This window comes from Triticum dicoccoides, chromosome 7A, assembly GCF_002162155.2.
Source record: "Triticum dicoccoides isolate Atlit2015 ecotype Zavitan chromosome 7A, WEW_v2.0, whole genome shotgun sequence".
NCBI classification, from domain to species: domain Eukaryota; kingdom Viridiplantae; phylum Streptophyta; class Magnoliopsida; order Poales; family Poaceae; genus Triticum; species Triticum dicoccoides.
This window is the reverse complement of record NC_041392.1, coordinates 192,747,892-192,765,821: the sequence shown is the minus strand read 5'-3', so window position 1 is coordinate 192,765,821 and position 17,930 is coordinate 192,747,892.

The following is a 17,930-nucleotide window of genomic DNA, read 5'->3' as shown; positions in this document are numbered from 1 at the left end:
TGGGTGGCGTCGAGGTTATCTCATCAACAACTGCATAAAAGAGATTTTCGATGTCGGCGAACTCATGTATTCCAGAATTGCAACGATAAAATTGTGAGGACAACACCTCGGAGCTCAACTCCCCATGACACTGCCACAACCCCTAAATGCCAGGAGGCACCAAGAACAATGTTCTCGTCACGAAACCATCGGAACGATTCCAAGAAACCCGTGTGATCCTAAAAAAAATTAGTGAAATTTGAGAAGAGAAGAGTCAAAACTCTACATCAGGAGGCCTCACCAGAGCGACGAAGGGACTGAGGAGTAAAAAGAATCCTACTCTTCGATATATATAATCCTATAAAACTCAAAACATTTTTCTAGACTCAACAACGTCAACGATTCGATCAAGCAGGGGGCTCCTAAGTCGGGGAAGGCTCTGATTACCAACTTGAAACACCCACGATGCGGCTATATCTCCCACCTGTTGGAGCACGACTTAGAGGCATAACCGCATAGTAGGCATGTCGCAAGAGGGGTAATCTTTACACATCCCATGTACTAAATTAGATAGGGATAAAGAGTTGGCTTACAATCGCCACTTCACACAATACATAAATATAGCATTACATCATCCAGATACAATCAAGGTCCGACTATGCAACCAAAATAAAGACAACCCAAATGCATAGATCCCCGATCGCCCCGACTGGGCTCCACTACTGATCAAATGGAAACGAAACAACACAATCGAACACGATCTTCATCGAGCTCCTCCTTGAGCTCAGTTGCGTCATTTGCACTGGTATCATCGGCACATGAAACTGTTTGGAAGTATCTGTGAGCCACGAGGACTCATCAATCTCACACCCTCGCGATCAAGACTATTTAAGCTCATGGGTAGGAAAAGGGTAGTGAGGTGGAGCTGCAGCAAGCACTAAGCATATATGGGGGCTAACATACGCAAATGAGAGCGAGAAGAGAAGCAAAGCACGACGTGAACTAGAAGTGATTAAGAAGTGATCCTGAAAGCTACTTACGTTCAAGCATAACACAAGACCGTGTTCACTTCCCGGACTCCGCCGAGAAGAGACCATCACAGCTACACACGCGGTTGATTCATTTTAATTAAGTTAAGTGTCAAGTTTTCTACAACCGGATATTAACAAATTCCCATCTGCCCATAACTGCGGGCACGACTTTTGAAAGTTCAAAACCCTGCAGGGGTGTCCCAAGTTAGCCCATCACAAGCTCTCACGGTCAACGAAGGATATTCCTTCTCCCAGGAAGACCCGATTAGACTCGGAATCCCGGTTACAAGACATTTCGACAATGGTAAAACAAGACCAGCAAAGCCACCCGATGTGCTGACAAATCCCGATAGGAGTCGCACGTATCTCGTTTTCAGGGCACACCAGATGGGCAAGACGTCGGGTTGGCATAGACCCTGGTTGCCCAGGGGGCGCCGGACATCGCCCAGTTTGGACCAACACTCAGAGGAGCACTGCCCCCGGGGTTTAAAATAAAGATGACCCTTGAGTCTACAGAACCCTAGGGAAAAAGGCTTAGGTGGCACATGGTAAAACCAAGGTTGGGCCTTGTTGGAGGAGTTTTATTCAAGGCAAACTGTCAATGGGTTCCCATTATAACCCAACCGCGTAAGGAACGCAAAATCAAGGAACATAACACCGGTATGACAGAAACTAGGGCGGCAAGAGTGGAACAAAACACCAGGCATAAGGCCGAGCCTTCCACCCTTTACCAAGTATATAGCTGCATTAAAGTAAACAATATATAATAATGATATCCCAACAATAACCATGTTCCAACATGGAACAAACTCCAACTTTACCTGCAACTAGTAACGCTATAAGAGGGGCTGAGCAAAGTGGTAACATAGCCAAACAACGGTTTGCTAGGACAAGGCGGGTTAGAGGCTTAACATGGCAATATGGGACGCATGATATAGCAAGTGGTAGGTATCGCGGCATAGCAATAGAGCGAGCAACTAGCAAGCAAAGATAGAAGTGATTTCGAGGGTATGGTCATCTTGCCTGTAAAGTTCTCCGAGTTGACGTAAGCTTGATCCTCGTAAGCGTACTCGACGGGTTCCTCGATCACGTACTCGTCTCCCGGCTTTACCCAAATCAAGAACACAAGCAAATGAAACGACAATCAACCACGGTGCAATGCGCAAGCAACATGATGCAAAACATGGCATGATATGTGGGATGTGATATGCAATGCATATGCGTGCTCCAGAAGGAAAAGATTGAACCAGGCTTCAACTTGGCAAACCAAGTGTGCCGCTGGAAAGATGAGTTGATTTCAGTCGAAATCGATATAAAGATCACCGGAATCGGATGCATGATTTGCAAATGGCAAGCAAAACAATAATGGCACAATTCTGCGATTAACAGCACAATGCCATCTAGAATGCAACAAGAAACTAAGCTACTGCACTCCAACATAACAACAAAGCACATGGACGTGATCTACTCAAGATGCTTGACAAAATATGAACACTGAGCTACGGCTAATTCATGCAATAGCAGGTTCAAAAAAGCATGGCAAAAGTGCCAAAGATATCAGCATCACAGACTTAGTGAAAATACTAACATGTCAGGAATAACATCAGGAAGCAATATTTAGAGCAAGATAACAACATGCTACGGGAACAGAACATAGCAATACAAGGCATGGCATGAACCTAATCAAAGCATAGAACAAAAGTCCCTTAGTGACCATAAGCCAAAAAGGATCAGAAGATATGATGGCACCCATGCAAACATAGCAAGTTTCGTTAATAGATTCAGACTTAGCAGGAAACTGGACATGGCAAAAACAGAGTTACGAAGGCCTCTTTGCGAGCTCGATTCACTCACCACAAGGCATTGCATGACAAGATAAGCATAGAAATAGCAAGAAGACATAATCATGAAACTAACCAAGGCAAGATCAAACTCATAGCATGCATGGATCAACTACAACAACCTTGGCAAAATTGATTAACACGTAAACAATCTGCCAAAAACATTTTATAGCAAAAGTAGAGCAAGATTGAGTCATGCTAGGGCACTCCATAAATGTAAATAGGGGCATGGATGGATAGAGCACAATCATATGTCCAAATCATCCTTACTGAACATACTCAAAAGAAGCATGGATCTCACTGTAGCAACATGAAAACATGGCATAAAAATAACAGTAGGGAAATGACTTAGTGAAATTCTAAGTCCCTGAAATCAGCAATATCATGAGAGCTATTTTGCATGCTTGTGCTAGTCACCGCATTGATCACAAAAATACATGGCATACACCCCTGTAAAGATGGCATGGCATAGCCCAAAACACATATGGAGCTCATGACCATAAGATGCACACAACAAATGTAGCAAAAATGACAAATCCTCATAATCTGATAAGAATCAGAACCTAACATTTTATAGCACTCTTGCACCCACGATTTGGGCATCAAGATGGACTCAAACAAGCATGGAACAATGGAACAAAATGAAGATCACATCCAGATTAATATTTTGATTATCATGCATGCAAAACGGAGCTACGGATGAGAAGTTATGACATGTTGAACATGGCTTGAAAATGTCACAGATCTGGGGACTTAGAGGAATTTCACCTCCGCGAAAAGTCAACGCGGGACGGGCTCGACTCGGGATGGAGGGATCCGGGATGGGGGCGCACGTTTGGATGGGGAACCCGGTGGATCTGGTCCACCTGACCAGATCTGGACGAGGACGGTTCCGAGTCCGGCGATGGCTGCTCAGCGGAGGCCGACGACGACGGGCGGTCGTGCTCCGGCGAGGGGCCGGGCGGAGCTGCGGAGAGCGTCGCCGGCGCAGCGCGCGGCGGACAAGGCAGGAACCAGCTCAGGCGAGCGGCGGCGGAGGGCGGGCCCGGCGCGGTCCGGTTCGGCCCCGGGGCAGGCCGGATCTGGGCCCCGGGTGGCGCGGCGAAGTGGGGCGCTGGCGGCGGTGACGTGGCGCGACGCGAGTGGAGGGGAGCGACGGCGGGGGTGACGTGTCGTGCTCCCATTGGTCGGAGCGACGTGGCGGTGGCGGTGGACAAGTCCGGCGCGGCACGGACGCGTCCGGTGGCGTGGGGAGGAGTTTGCTAGGGTTTATCTGCGCAAGGATTTCGGAGGGGAGCACCTTTTTATAGCTAGGAGGAGGTAGGAGTGTCCAAATGGAGTGCGGTTTTCGGCCACGCGATCGTGATCGAATGGCTGAGAGGATGGAGGGGTTTTGGATGGGTTATTGGGCCACTTTGGAGGGGTGTTGGGCTGCAACACACACGAGGCCTTTCGGTTCCCCGGTTAACCGTTGGAGTATCAAACGGACTCCAAATGGCACGAAACTTGACAGGCGGTCTACCGGTGGTGTACCAAGGCCTCTTGGAAAATCTCGGGCCATTCAGAGAGAGTTTAACACCCGCACATGAAAAGAGGCAAAAGGGGGCGCCGGAGGACGTATGAGTGTCGGATTGCAAAACAGACAACGGGGAAAGTGCTCGGATGCATGAGACGAACACGTATGCAAATGAGATGCACATGATGACATGATATGAAATGCATGACATGAAAAAAATGCAAAACAAAAAACAAAACCCAACCACAAAGGGAAATCATATCGCATCTCCGGAAAAGGCAGGGGTCGGAGTTACGAATATGGAAAGTCGTATCCGGAGCGTTACACTCATACTATCCACACACCCGACAAAATCAGAGTCTGAATGACCAACAATTTCTAGGTTATCAGTTCTTTTATATGTAAGCATGAAATCCTTAGCTCCTTTCATATAACACAAGACTTTCTTTGCGTCCTTCTAGTGGTCCGGTCCTGGATTTGATTGGTATCTGCCAAGCATCCCGGTTACAAAACATAAATCTGGGTGTGTACACACTTGAGCATACATGATGCTTCCGATAGCTGAAGCATAAGAAACCGACTTCATCTGATCAATTTCATATTGGTTCCTCGGACATTGAAATGTCTCAAACTTATTGCCCTTAACTATATGACCAGGTGAGGGTGAGCACTTATGCATACTGAATTTTTTCAGTACTCTCTCAAAGTATGCTTTTTGAGATAGTCCTAACGTTCCCCTGGACCTATCTCGATGAATCTCGATGCCGAGGACATACGAGGCTTCACCAAGATCTTTCATATCCAAACTGGATGACAGAAAATTCTTGGTCTCATGTAGCATATCCTTATCGCTACATGCCAACAATATGTCATCAATGTATAGGACTAAAATGTGAACCTACTACCATTAAACTTAACGTATATGCAGTTGTCCACAACATTTTCGGTGAAACCAAAGGTTTTGATAATTTTATCAAACTTGAGGTACCACTCTCTTGAAGCTTGCTTCAAGCCATAAATTGATTTCTTTAGACGACATGCTAAATGTTCCTTCCCTTCCACAACAAAGCCTTCTGGCTGAGCCATGTAAACATTTTCTTTTAAGTCACCATTCAGAAATGTCGTTTTAACGTCCATTTGGTGTAGTTCTAGGTCGTAATGAGCTACTAATGCCATTATGATTCTAAAAGAATCCTTGGTTGACACAGGAGAGAAGGTTTGCTTATAATCAATACCTTCTCTCTGTGTATACCCTTTTTCCACTAGCCTTGCCTTGAACTGTTCGGCATTCCCTTTGGAATCATACTTGGTTTTGTTGACCCACTTGCAGCCTACTTTCTTAGCTCCATCAGGAACTTCTACTAAGTCCCAAACGTCGTTTGAGCCCATAGACTTTAACTCGTCTTCCATGGCAACCAACCACTTGGACAAATTTTCGCTTTTAATGGCTTCCTTATAAGAGGTTGGATCCTCCACCTTTCCCAGATCATTCATATCCTCAATCATGTATGTGATATAATCATCTAATATGGGTTTCTTTCTCTCACGACGTGGCCTGCCCACAGGAGGAGGTGGTGGAGGAGCATCATTGTTCTGAGGATCATCTTCATTACCCGACTGGTGATCCTCTTCACCTTCTGGATTGACATTAGTTTCAGGATCACCATCAGCCTCAGGACCTGAAGTACTAGATTGAGGATTAGCATGAGACGTCACTACACTTTGTAGTGGCAAAACAATCTCTCGGATAGTCGGGGATGGAACACACACCCGTTTCTCCTCAAGATTGACCTCCCTTATTTCGATGGCTTCGTTATCCTCAAAAAATACTGCTTGTCGAGTCTCCACATACTTTGTGGTGCGACCCGGGCAATAGAAACGATATCACTTTCCCCTATGACGGTATCCAATGAAGAAACAACTAACTATGTTTGGATCTAATTTCGTAAGTTGTGGATTGAAAATTCTAGCCTCAGCGGGACAGCCCCATACACATAAGTAATTCAAGCTCAGTTTCTTTTCCGTCCACATCTCGTAAGGTGTGTTCGGTGCTGCTTTAGTAGGAGCGAGATTTAGCACATGTGCGGCCATCTTTAATACCTCCATCCATAGGCTGACTGGTAAACTTGCATGACTGAGCATGCTTCGCACCATTTCCATAAGTGTGCGGTTTCGGTGTTCAGCCACGCCATTTTGTTGAGGTTCACCAGGCATTCAATACTGGGCAACAATTCCATTCTCACAGAGAAACTTAGCAAAACATCCTGGAATTTGCCCATAAGGGGCATGCCTACCATAATACTCTCCCCCACGATCTGATCATACAACTTTTATTTTAGTGTTTAGTTGGTTCTCAACTTCAGCTTTGAACACTTTGAATTTGTCCAAAGCTTCCGATCGATCACGTATAGGATAAATATATCCATATCGAGAAAAGTCATCTGTGAAGGTAATGAACGAATCAAAACCATCCCTAGACTTAACATTAAGGGGTCCACATATGTCAGTGTGTATGAGTTCAAGGACACCCGTGGCTCTTACCGCTCCTTTCTTAATCGTTTTGTGTATTTACCTTTTATACAGTCAATGCATTTGTCTGCATCAGAGAAGTCTAATGGAAGGAGTACGTCATTTTTAATAAGTCTTTCAATTCTCCTCCTCGAAATGTGTCTAAACGACGGTGCCACAATTTCGAAGAGGTATTCGTACCCTTCCATTTCTTCTCAATATTACATACATCACTCACATGCAGGATAGAATCATTCAATGATAACATATATAATTGGCCTCGTTTGACACCGAGGCCTATGTTCTTATTACAATAATCCAAAACAAATTGTTTGTTCCCAAACTTGCTCTCAAACATGTTATCATCTAGGCAAGAGACAGAAATCAAATTCCTACTTAAGGTAGGGACATAAAGAACATTATTTAAATGAAGACGGAAGCCAGTGTGGAGTTCTAAGGTGATTTACCCTATGGCTTCAACATCAACTTCGACTCCATTTGCCACCTTAAGTCTTCTTGCCCCCTTGCCATGGTTTGGATTATATTTGAGTCATGCATAGAATTAGCAACGTGAGAAGTTGCACCTGAATCAATCCACCAAGAGGTAGTAGAGTAATCAACATATAACATTTCATCAACGAAAGCAATTTCATCGGTACCTTTCTTCATCAACCATTTGAGAAATTCTGGACAGTCTTTCTGATAATGACCCTCATTCTTGCAGAAGTTGCACTTGTTGTCTTTAGGATTATCGTCCATCTTCTCCTTTCCTTTATATGAGTTTGATGAATTTTTCTTAAAGAACTTCTTTTGTGGCTGTTGCTTGGAAGAGCTTGCTCCATCGTGTTTTCTCTTGGAGGAGCCAACCAAAAAGGCTTGGTCCTTTCCTTGCCTCTTAATCCTCTCTTCTTGATCGACAATTCTTGGAGATATCTCCGCGATTGTCCATTTCTCTTTAAGAGAGTTATAGTTAATCTTAAATTGATCAAACTCTTCGGGGAGGGGGGTCCAAGATCATGATGACAAGGAGATTGTCATTCAACTCACATTGTAATGCCTTCAATTTGTTACAATCATTCACCATCTTTAAAATGTGAGCCCTGACATCACCATCATTATTATAATTCCCAAGGAGCTTGTGAAAAAGTTCTTGCGCATAAACCTTGTTGGAGCCTTTGAATTGCTCCTCCAGGGCTGCCATGAATTCCTTAGGAGTATCTTTCTTGGGCAGTGCCCCAATTATGTTAGGTGATATGGATGATCTCATCACAAGCATAGCAATGTGATTTGATTTTTCCCATATCTCCATCTTGGAATCATAAGTTTTCTTTAGTTCAGCATTCCCCGTGACACCAGCTGCGGGAGCCACGGGTTTATCCTCCCGTAAAGCATAATCAAACTGATGGACGACTAGGCATAATTCCATCGAGTTCTTCCAACGAGGGAAGTTACTACCTGTCAATGGTTCGACAGTGAACGCAGCGGAAGCTGTAATGGACATGAAAGAGTTTATGAGTAATTGACATGAATATGAAATTTTACATTGGCAAAATAAAATAGACATGCCATGTATTAATTTCAACTCCATGTCAAAACACCGTTGGGCAGAAAAAACATGGAATTAAAATATCATACATGATGACTCATAATAATAAAACAACGTTGGTCCGAATTAAAATCAGAGTCATTTCATTCTCAATTTAGACATCAACATAAGTAAAATATCATTATTTTTGATGTCTAAAAAAAATTCATCATGCAAACACATAATAAATCCTGAATAAAATATCTTGTTGGTTCAATTTTACCCAGAATAATAACATGTTTTAATTCATTATTATCTCAGATATTTTCTGGCTAAAAACAGTGCAAAAACATAATATGTATTAACTTAAAGTGCACTGGAAAAGACAGAAAACAGCCAAAAGATATGTGCCCGAAATCCCCACAGCTACACATAAAACGGCCCAGCCCAGAAGAAGTTCTTTTTCGCTGGACTAACATAACCTGGGCCGCAGCCCATGGTCGAAAGTGGCCCATTAGCGCCTGCCGGCCCAGCAGGGAGCTGCGCGATGCTCTCAGTCGTCGGATCGAGCCGACGGCTCGGATCGCCCCGCAAGTAAGCAAAAGCAGTGGCCCAGTCAAACCCTAGACCATTTCCTCCTCTCCTCCCCGATTCTCACTCTCTTGGCAGAGCGACGGCGTTCGACGATGGCCCAAAAGGCGTGCCGGCCATGGCGGCGCGGTGGCTGCGCTCGCCGGAGCAGCATGTCGTGGACGACGTCCGGCGTGCTCCTTCGTCGAGCATGGCTGCTAGCGTCCGTGCACATGGCACATCAAGGAGGCAAGCGGGGCGCCGGCCACCGCAGCATGAAGGGGTCGATGGCGACGTGCAGGGCGACGGCCCGTACACGCACGCGTTCGTAAGTGCGGCGGCAAGGCGCAGGAGCATTCCGCTCGTCGGCCAGGGCACGACGGCGTCGCGGCGTCTCCTCCCTCGCACAGCGGTGGGCGCTGTGCGGGCCCCGAAGGGAAGAGGCGGCTGCGCGGCACATTAGGTGAGGATTCTCCTCATTTCTTCTCCAATTTGTGTCCATTAGTACTTGATTTGGGGGGAAACAGTCCTAATTACAGAATTAGGGTTCTTACGATTTGGGGATGAATTCTAGGGTTCTTAAACATGAGGGGTTGCTACTATTGACTTGCGTGTATCCCTCTGCATAATATTTTGCTAATGCATACGATAACAATACTTAAGCATGATCAATTTTAATCAACTTAACATGAAAGTGAGCATTAGATCTTAACTTAGATTAATTAAAATTGATTGACTAAAAGATAACAGTACTTAATCTGTAGCAATTAGAAAACAACATGATGATGTACAGAGGGCATAAAAAAGTAGCATGCGTATTGGGATAACCAGGGGCTAAAGTTTTCAATTTTGATCCTAAAACCCTAAACATGTCATTGATCTAAACATTATGTTGATCTACTGATCAACAAGGTAGGGATCTATTGCAATTAAAATTGGCGACTGATACCATTGTTGGAGTAATTATGCATCTATGGTATGCCATTAGCAGAATCAAATTGCATCTTGCTCACCCAATAAACATGAATAGAGAAGGGTTTAGAGATCCTTTACATGTCACGGGACTGGACATGATCGCCTGCTTGGTGCAGGCGTGATGCAGGGGTGATGTAGTCGAAGCAGAGGTTCTCCTCGACGTCCTGATTCCTTCAGGACGCCACCGGGACTGGTCGGGGACGGCAGCGGCGACTGGAGTAGGTCTTCCCATCACTGCAGCGCTCCCCTGATCGGATGGGGTGAGATAATATCGGAAGGGGAGTGAAACCATACGAGAAATTGTGATCGCGCAGGCTGCCAACCCTCTCCCATACCCCCTTTTATCTAGCGCTGCCGACAGGGGACCTAAACCATTAGTTGGTTTGGGTGCCCCCGATCAGGGCGCCTTAGTTGGGATAAAAATCCCACGTACGTTGGTGCATGGGGCCTTTTCATTATCGGTATCTTTCCCTTTTTTTGTTAGACCAATAGATCTAACTGGTCTATTAAGCCGTCAGATCAAAACCAACAAGGTAGTCAAGGAGCGGATGCAGATTGTGGTCTGCATCGACGACATTTGAATGACGGAGCGTGTGTTCGGCTCGTGGTTCGTGGATGGCAGGTATGGTTTCCTCCTCCGACGTCTTAGTCATGTGGGGGTGCCAGATCTGAAGTTCGATGGCGTGTCCAGGGTATTGCCCCTGTTTGATTCGTTCAACGGTAATTGTTTCGTCTTTAGCGAGCCACCTTGGAGGTCCGCAAAGCTGCATATCACCGATGGAGCCACGTCGAGCTCGAGTGGGAAGGCGATCCGTCATTTTTTCTTTTCTTTCTATGGCTGCTATGGTGGTGCCGGAAGCAGGTGACGTGCGTTGGTGTCAAGCGCAGAGATATTCTAGTGTCTTTTCAAGTTTCTCATGTCGGTCTTTATGTGACTTGTACTTTAATGTTTATGATATAGTATTTTTTGCGGGTAAATTGGGAGCTCTTTATTCAACATCAACACCTCCAGCAGAGTCTGCTAAGAGGCTAGTTACAAGAAAGCTTGGGGTAGTGTCAAGCCAACACTATAATATCTAATGTGCTTGTTTGCTTCGCACAAAGATGAGTAGGGACGTTGGCTGCCCTACCAATATGTTGAACTACAAAAGACTCAAAAGAAGGAACATGCTCCCCAATTTCAGAAAAGATAGGCGCCACCACCGCATGAGAGGTGTGACGCGAGTTCTAGAGATTCACAATCTCCAAATTATCAAACTCCAGTACCACTTGTGTATAGCCCCTAAGATGAGCGAAGATGACTCCATCTCGTATAGCAAGAGCTTCGGCTATGAGCGGGTTCGTGACCCCTGGGTAGGGTTTGCACCATGCCGCTAGAGGGATGATCGGGACCGAGCTACTCCCCCCTCCTTGCATCCATCACAACACTTCCGTTGGTGTTTATTTTCATCCATCCCATCTCAGGTGGACGCCAACCATGACCAGGCAGAATCCGGGCGTGATCACGCGACAACTCGAGAACTGCAAGCCACTCCCTTACCCTTTTCAGAGACTGTATAGAGTTGTATGCAGATTTGTCGTGGGTGATGTTGTTCCGTGAGGTCCAAATCACCCACATTACAGTCACTAGAGTAGCTCTCTTTGACTCTGAGAACATATGATCGCACAAGATATCTCTTGACCAGGTTAGTGGGTGCAGTACCGGCCTTCTGATATTCAACCACTCGGGGGCTGCATCCCAAAACTGCCTGGCATGAGAACAATCCAGTAGGGTATGCATCATATCTTCGTCAGTGTGAAGACATATTTTGCATGTACTAACCGTGGCAATATGACGGTGTTTAAGAGTTGCTTCTGCTGGAAGAATGCCATGTAGTACCCTCCACCAGAAAACTCTCACTCTTGGTATGACCTTGAGTTTCCACAAACGAGACCACAACTGTTTGTCTGTCATTGAGGATTCGGTAGTCGTCCCTTCCTCTAGAGCAAGCTGCTCGTTGCGAGTCATTAGAGCACGATACGCTAATCTTACAGTGTAGCAACCCGATTTTTCAAAAGCCCATGCCAAAGAATCATCACCTCCTCCCTGCCTCAGTGGAATATTAAGAATAGCATATGCATCTAGGGGTATGAAATTTCCACGAACCACGTCAGCCCTCCATGACCAGTTACTGGGGTCAATGAGGTCTGCCACCACATTCAGCTGATCATTGCCAATGTTACAGACCGGCGTCATATATAAAGTTCCATGGATCCATTTGTCATGCCAAATGGAGACCGTAGAGCCGTCTCCTATCCGTTTGAGAAGACCGATCTGCAAGGCATCCCTCCCAGTGATTATAGCGCGCCAAGTTGAAGAGGAATATCGAGGAGCTGTGGCTTGCATAAAATCACTCGTGGGGTAGTATCTTCCTTTAAGAACTCGAGCGCAAAGGGATTCTGGGTTTGTCAACAGCCTCCATCCGTGTTTCCTGAGGAGAGCTGTATTGAACATCTCAAGATCCCGAAAACCCATCCCGCCCTGCGCTTTCGGCTTAGATAGAGAGTCCCATGCCTTCCAGTGCAAATATCGGCGATCGAGGGAACTACTCCACCAATATTTCGCTAAGCAAGAGGCCAGGCTCTTGCAAACCTTCCTTGTTAACTTGAAGCAACTCATACTGAACATTGGGATGGCTTGGGCGATCACCTTGATGCGTACTTCCCGTCCAGCACAAGAAATCAATCGTTCTGACCCTGGTTGGAGCTTGTTGCGGATCCTTTCCCCAATGTGATCGAACGTGCCGCTTGTGATCCTACCCACGGCGGTTGGTAGACCAAGGTAGCACTCACTGAATGCCTCCACTGAAATATTCAGAGTTTGTTTCAGCAACGACTTATCTGGAACCGGAGTGTTTGGGCCAAAGTAGATCGAGCTTTTCTCTTTATTCATTGCCTGGCCCGAGCCTTCTTCATAAATTATCAAGATCTCATTCAATCTTTGAGAACTTTGCTCCTTGGCTTGCATGAAAATTAGACTATCATCCGCGAAGAGGAGATGGTTGACCCAGGGCAAGCAGTAGCTGACCCTTATGCCTTTGTCTGCATCTTCTCCACCGAAACGATTCAACAATGATGTAAGGCCTTCTGCACATAGCAAAAATAGGTACGGGGACATTGGGCATCCCTGCCTTAAGCCCCTTCAAGGGGAAAAGAAAGGAAGAAGCTCGCCATTGACACGGATTGAGAATCTGACTGAGGAAACACACTTCACGACAAGGTGAACAAAATCCATACCGAATCCAAGTTTGAGCATGATGGCTTGCAGATAGTGCCATTCGACACGGTCATAGGCCTTCATCATGTATAACTTGATCGCACACACTGAATTGCCCCCTTTTTTCCTTCTTCTCATTGCATGCACACTCTCATGTGCAATAAGGACGTTGTCAGTTATCAGGCGGCCGGGGACGAAAGCACTCTGTTCAGCACCAACAATATCATCTAGATACTCACGAACACGGTTAGCGATTGCCTTAGCAGCGATCTTGTATAAAACCAGACAGAGTGATATAGGGTGATATTGTGTGATTCTTTGTGGGAAGCTTACCTTCGGGATGAGAGTAATAGACGTGTCGTTCATCCCTACCGGCAATTCTCCTTCATTTAGGAAATCAAGCACAGCTGGAACGATATCATCTTTAAGCAACTTCTAGTGACGCTGATAAAACCCTGCCGTAAATCCATCCACCCCCGGGGCCTTTGACGGGGCCATCTGGAAGAGAGCTCTACGGACCTCCTCTTCTGTGTATGGTTTTTCAAGCTCAGCGTTCATCAAGGGCGTAACCCGAGGGGGTACATCATCCAGTAGGTCTTGCATCTGGTTGAAACCTTGCGAGGTATATACTTGTTCATAAAAGGCCTGAACCTCCGCACGGTCTTCTTCCAGCGTATTACAAACAGTTCCATCCGGCCGCACGAGTTTTTCTATCTTGTTCATTCGTCTGCGCTGGGCTGCCTGGGCATGGAAATAGCCTGTATTCTCGCCGCCTTCTCGTAACCACGGGATTCGCGATCTCTGTCAGAGCCATATTTCTTCCTGATGCAATGCTAGCTTTAGCTTTTTTGCAACTGCTTTCTCTTCGTCTGATGGCCCCCTCCTTGAAGATTGACCACGCAGACGGGTCAACTGCTCGCGCAGCTTTCTTATCTTGCGTGACAAACACCCGAACTACTTCGCCCCCAAGCAGCAAGCTTGCCTTGCAGCGACTTAAGAGCCTGAGCTATACCTTGCAGTCCAGCTCGACCTGCACCCTTTTGCCAAGAATTCAGAATTAGTTTATCATAGTCCATATGTGTTTGCCACATATCTTCATATCTAAAGGGCTTAGGACCTCTGGGTGTTGCCGACAAAAGGTTGTCTCGCAAATCCGCGAGAACAAAACAGTGATCAGATTTCGTTGTAACAATGTGTCTGATCCTCACATTCGAGAACATCTGCATAAACGCCGAGTTTCCGAAAGCTCTATCAAGCCAGGCTCTCACGTTGGATCGCCCCGGCTGCATATTATCCCACGTGTATTCTGTCCCTGATCATCCCAAATCCGAGAGTGCACACTCGTCAGTCACTTCCCGGAACGCCCTCATCTGCCATTCTGGTCTGGGGGTTCTAGAAAAGTGCTCTGAGCCAACCAGCGTCTCGTTAAAATCTCCAGTGCACATCCACGCTTCATGTTGGATAGCAAAAAGTGTTCTTAGGAATCTCCAACTGTGGCAACGATCTTCCACTCTCGGAGCTCCATAGAATCCCGTCACACGCCACTGCTTTGTGACATCGTGTTTCATCCGCACTAGTACATCAATATGGCTGGTGCTATAATTTTTCAGTTCCACATCCAGGTTCGAGGTCCAAAACATGCCAATTCCTCCGCTCAGACCCCTACTGCTTACTGCATAGCAGCCTGAGAAACCTAGCAGATTCTGTAAGCTTTCAACTCTTGTTGCTGGAATTTTTGTCTCCATAACAAACAGGAGATCGGGCCCTTCTTGCTTCACAATGTTGCGAAGCTCGCGAACTGCCCGGGGGTTCCCAAGCCCCCGGCAGTTCCAGCTCAAACAACTCATTGGCCCCGTGTGACGCCCTCGATTCAATCATACACTAATCATACACGCAAATGTGTACGATCAAGATCAAGGACTCACGGGAAGATATCACAACACAACTCTAGACACAAATTAAAATAATACAAGCTTTATATTACAAGCCAGGGGCCTCGAGGGCTCGAATACATAAGCTCGAAAACACAAGAGTCAGCGGAAGCAACAATATCTGAGCACAGACATAAGTTAAACAAGGTTGCCTTAAGAAGGCTAGCACAAAAGAAGCAACGATCGAAAAGGCAAGGCCTCCTACCTGGGAGCCTCCTAATGACTCCTAGTCGTCGGCGGTCTTCACATGGTAGTAGGCATCCTCAGGGTAGTAGTAGTCTTCAGTGGCGTCGTCTGGCTCGTGGGATCCGTCATCTGGTCGCAACAATCGGGTATGGGGGAAAAAGAAGTAGCAAAGCAACTGTGAGTACTCATCCAACGTACTCGCAAGACTTACATCAGATCTAAACTAAGTATGCATCTGTATCAAAGGAATGGGTTGTATCTGTGGACTAAACTGCAGAATGCCAGAAGGGAAGGGGAAAGCCTAGCCTATCAAAGACTAGCATCTTCTGGAAACCACCATCTTGTAGCAACAGGAGGGGTGTAGAGTAGCATAAAGTAAAGTAGCAGTAATGTTATCAACCTCGGCCAGAGATCCTTTCTTGACTCCCTGCGAGAAAGCAATCCCAAAGCCATACTATCCATTTCTCATCATAATCAATTCCTCATGACCATCCATTTCTCATATCCATAGTATCCAGTTCTAGTTGTATCGATGGGGATACAACTCCAAGTGTCCGTTACCATAGGACAGGCTATCGATAGATGTTTTCTTCCCTGCAGGGGTGCACCAACTTACCCACCACGCTCAATTAACTCCGGCCGGACACACTTTCCTGGGTCATGCCTGGCCTCGGCTAAACAATATGCCGCAACCCGACCTAGGCTTAATAGAGAGGCCAGCACGCCGGACTAAACCTATGCCCCCAGGGGTCATGGGCCATCTCCCCAGGAACTCCTGCACGTTGCGTACGCGGCCGGTGAGCAGACCTAGCTACCTCCTTCAGCAAGGCAGGAGCTTACGCAGTCCAACCCAGCGCGCGCCGCTCAGTCTCTGACGTCTATTAAGCTTCGGCTGATGTATACGACGCAGAACACCCATACTATGCCCATGTGATGGTTAGTGCTATCAGGCCAGAGGCCCCTCGGATCAAATATTCAAATCGTAGTGGATTAGGAACGCGAGGTAACGAGCAGAGACTAACGATCGATGTGACCCCGTCGCCCCGTCTCGAGTACTTGCGGCAAGGGCTAAGAATGCCCGGCCACGCCTCGTAAGTATCTCGCGGGCACCTTCCAGGTCAACCCGACTCCACATCACTCGCTATTAAGCTCGCGCGGGTACCCCTCAGGGTCGACCCGTCTTTAGTAACATGGCTCAGTGTAAAGTCATAGTAACCATAGTAACTGTGTGTCTAACACCAAGGGGAAAACCCGAGGAATCACCCCCGGTGAATCCCACTCGATGTTATCATCAAGGTGAACGTAAGAGGATCCACCCTCGAGGTTCACACTTGAGGAGTTGCACGACAGAGCGGTAACGGAAGTGGTTAAGGAGGGAATCACCCTCGATGACCTCGACCGTATAGCTACACTGCAGAGATCTCATCAGGAGTGATGTAAGAGGTTCCACCCTCGGCACTCGATAGTAACTCTGCAGAGTCGTACAACTAGGGGGGGTGATGTGCGGTGTCGGGGCCTGGACATCGATCACGTGGTCGAGTCATCGAACATAAAGCGAGGCAACTAGGACAAGGTGGGGGTCACTGATGGATCACTAACCATCCTATACTAAGCAGTTTAGGATAAGCAGGTAAGGTAAGAAAGTAGGTAACAACAACAGGCTATGCATCAGAGTAGGATCATACAGAAAGCAGTAGCAGTTCTAATGCAAGCATGAGAGGAAAAGAAATAGGCGATATCGGAATGCTCAAGGGGGGTTTGCTTGCCTGGTTGCTCTGACAAGGAGGGGTCGTCGGTGACGTAGTCGATCACAGCGGCATCATCGGTCTCGGGGTCTACCGGAGAGAAGAGGGGGAAGAAACAGTAAATGCAGAGCAAACAATGCATCACAAGGCATAACATGACGACGGGCAGAGTTAGGGTTGCCCTAACGTAGTACTACACGTTGCAGACGGAGGGGATAAACATCCGAGGATGAATTCCCGGCATTAGGCGGATTCCGGACAGATGAAAGAGAGGGGACGGTTCCATGTTCAGCATGCTAGGGGCACGTGACAAGTGAATGGACCGCGCATTTGGATTCGTCGGGATCACGCTACGGGGGTCGACGAGGTGGGCAAGCGGCACGGGCGGCTTTGGCGGGCTGCACTGAGCACGTTCCCGTGCTCAGGCGAGCATGGCAACGACGGCGGCCAGCTGCTCGGTGGAGCTGAGCTCGGCCATGGCGGCGCGGTGGCTATGGTAGCGCGAGAGGCCAGGGGAGCGAGGGGAGAAGAAGAGGGGCTCATCGAGCGGCACACACGGCGGCCCTCGGAGGTTTAGTAGCTGCAGACTCGGGGCGGGTCGAACGTCGGCGTAGCAGTGGCCGCAGTTGGGGAAGAAGACGCGAGCGACGATGGTGGCGTTCCTCGGGCTCGACCTGGTGACGAGGAGGAAGAAGCAGTCCACCGCGGACCTCCTAGACACCACGGAGGGAGGAATGGGCGCCGGTGGCCGCGGTGGAGCGCGGTGCTCGGCGGCGACGGAGCTCGGTGGTGATGGATCTGAAGGGAGAGAGGAGAGGAGGATCAGGCGGAGTGGGAGAGGGGAGTGGGTGGTGCAAGTGGAGGCGG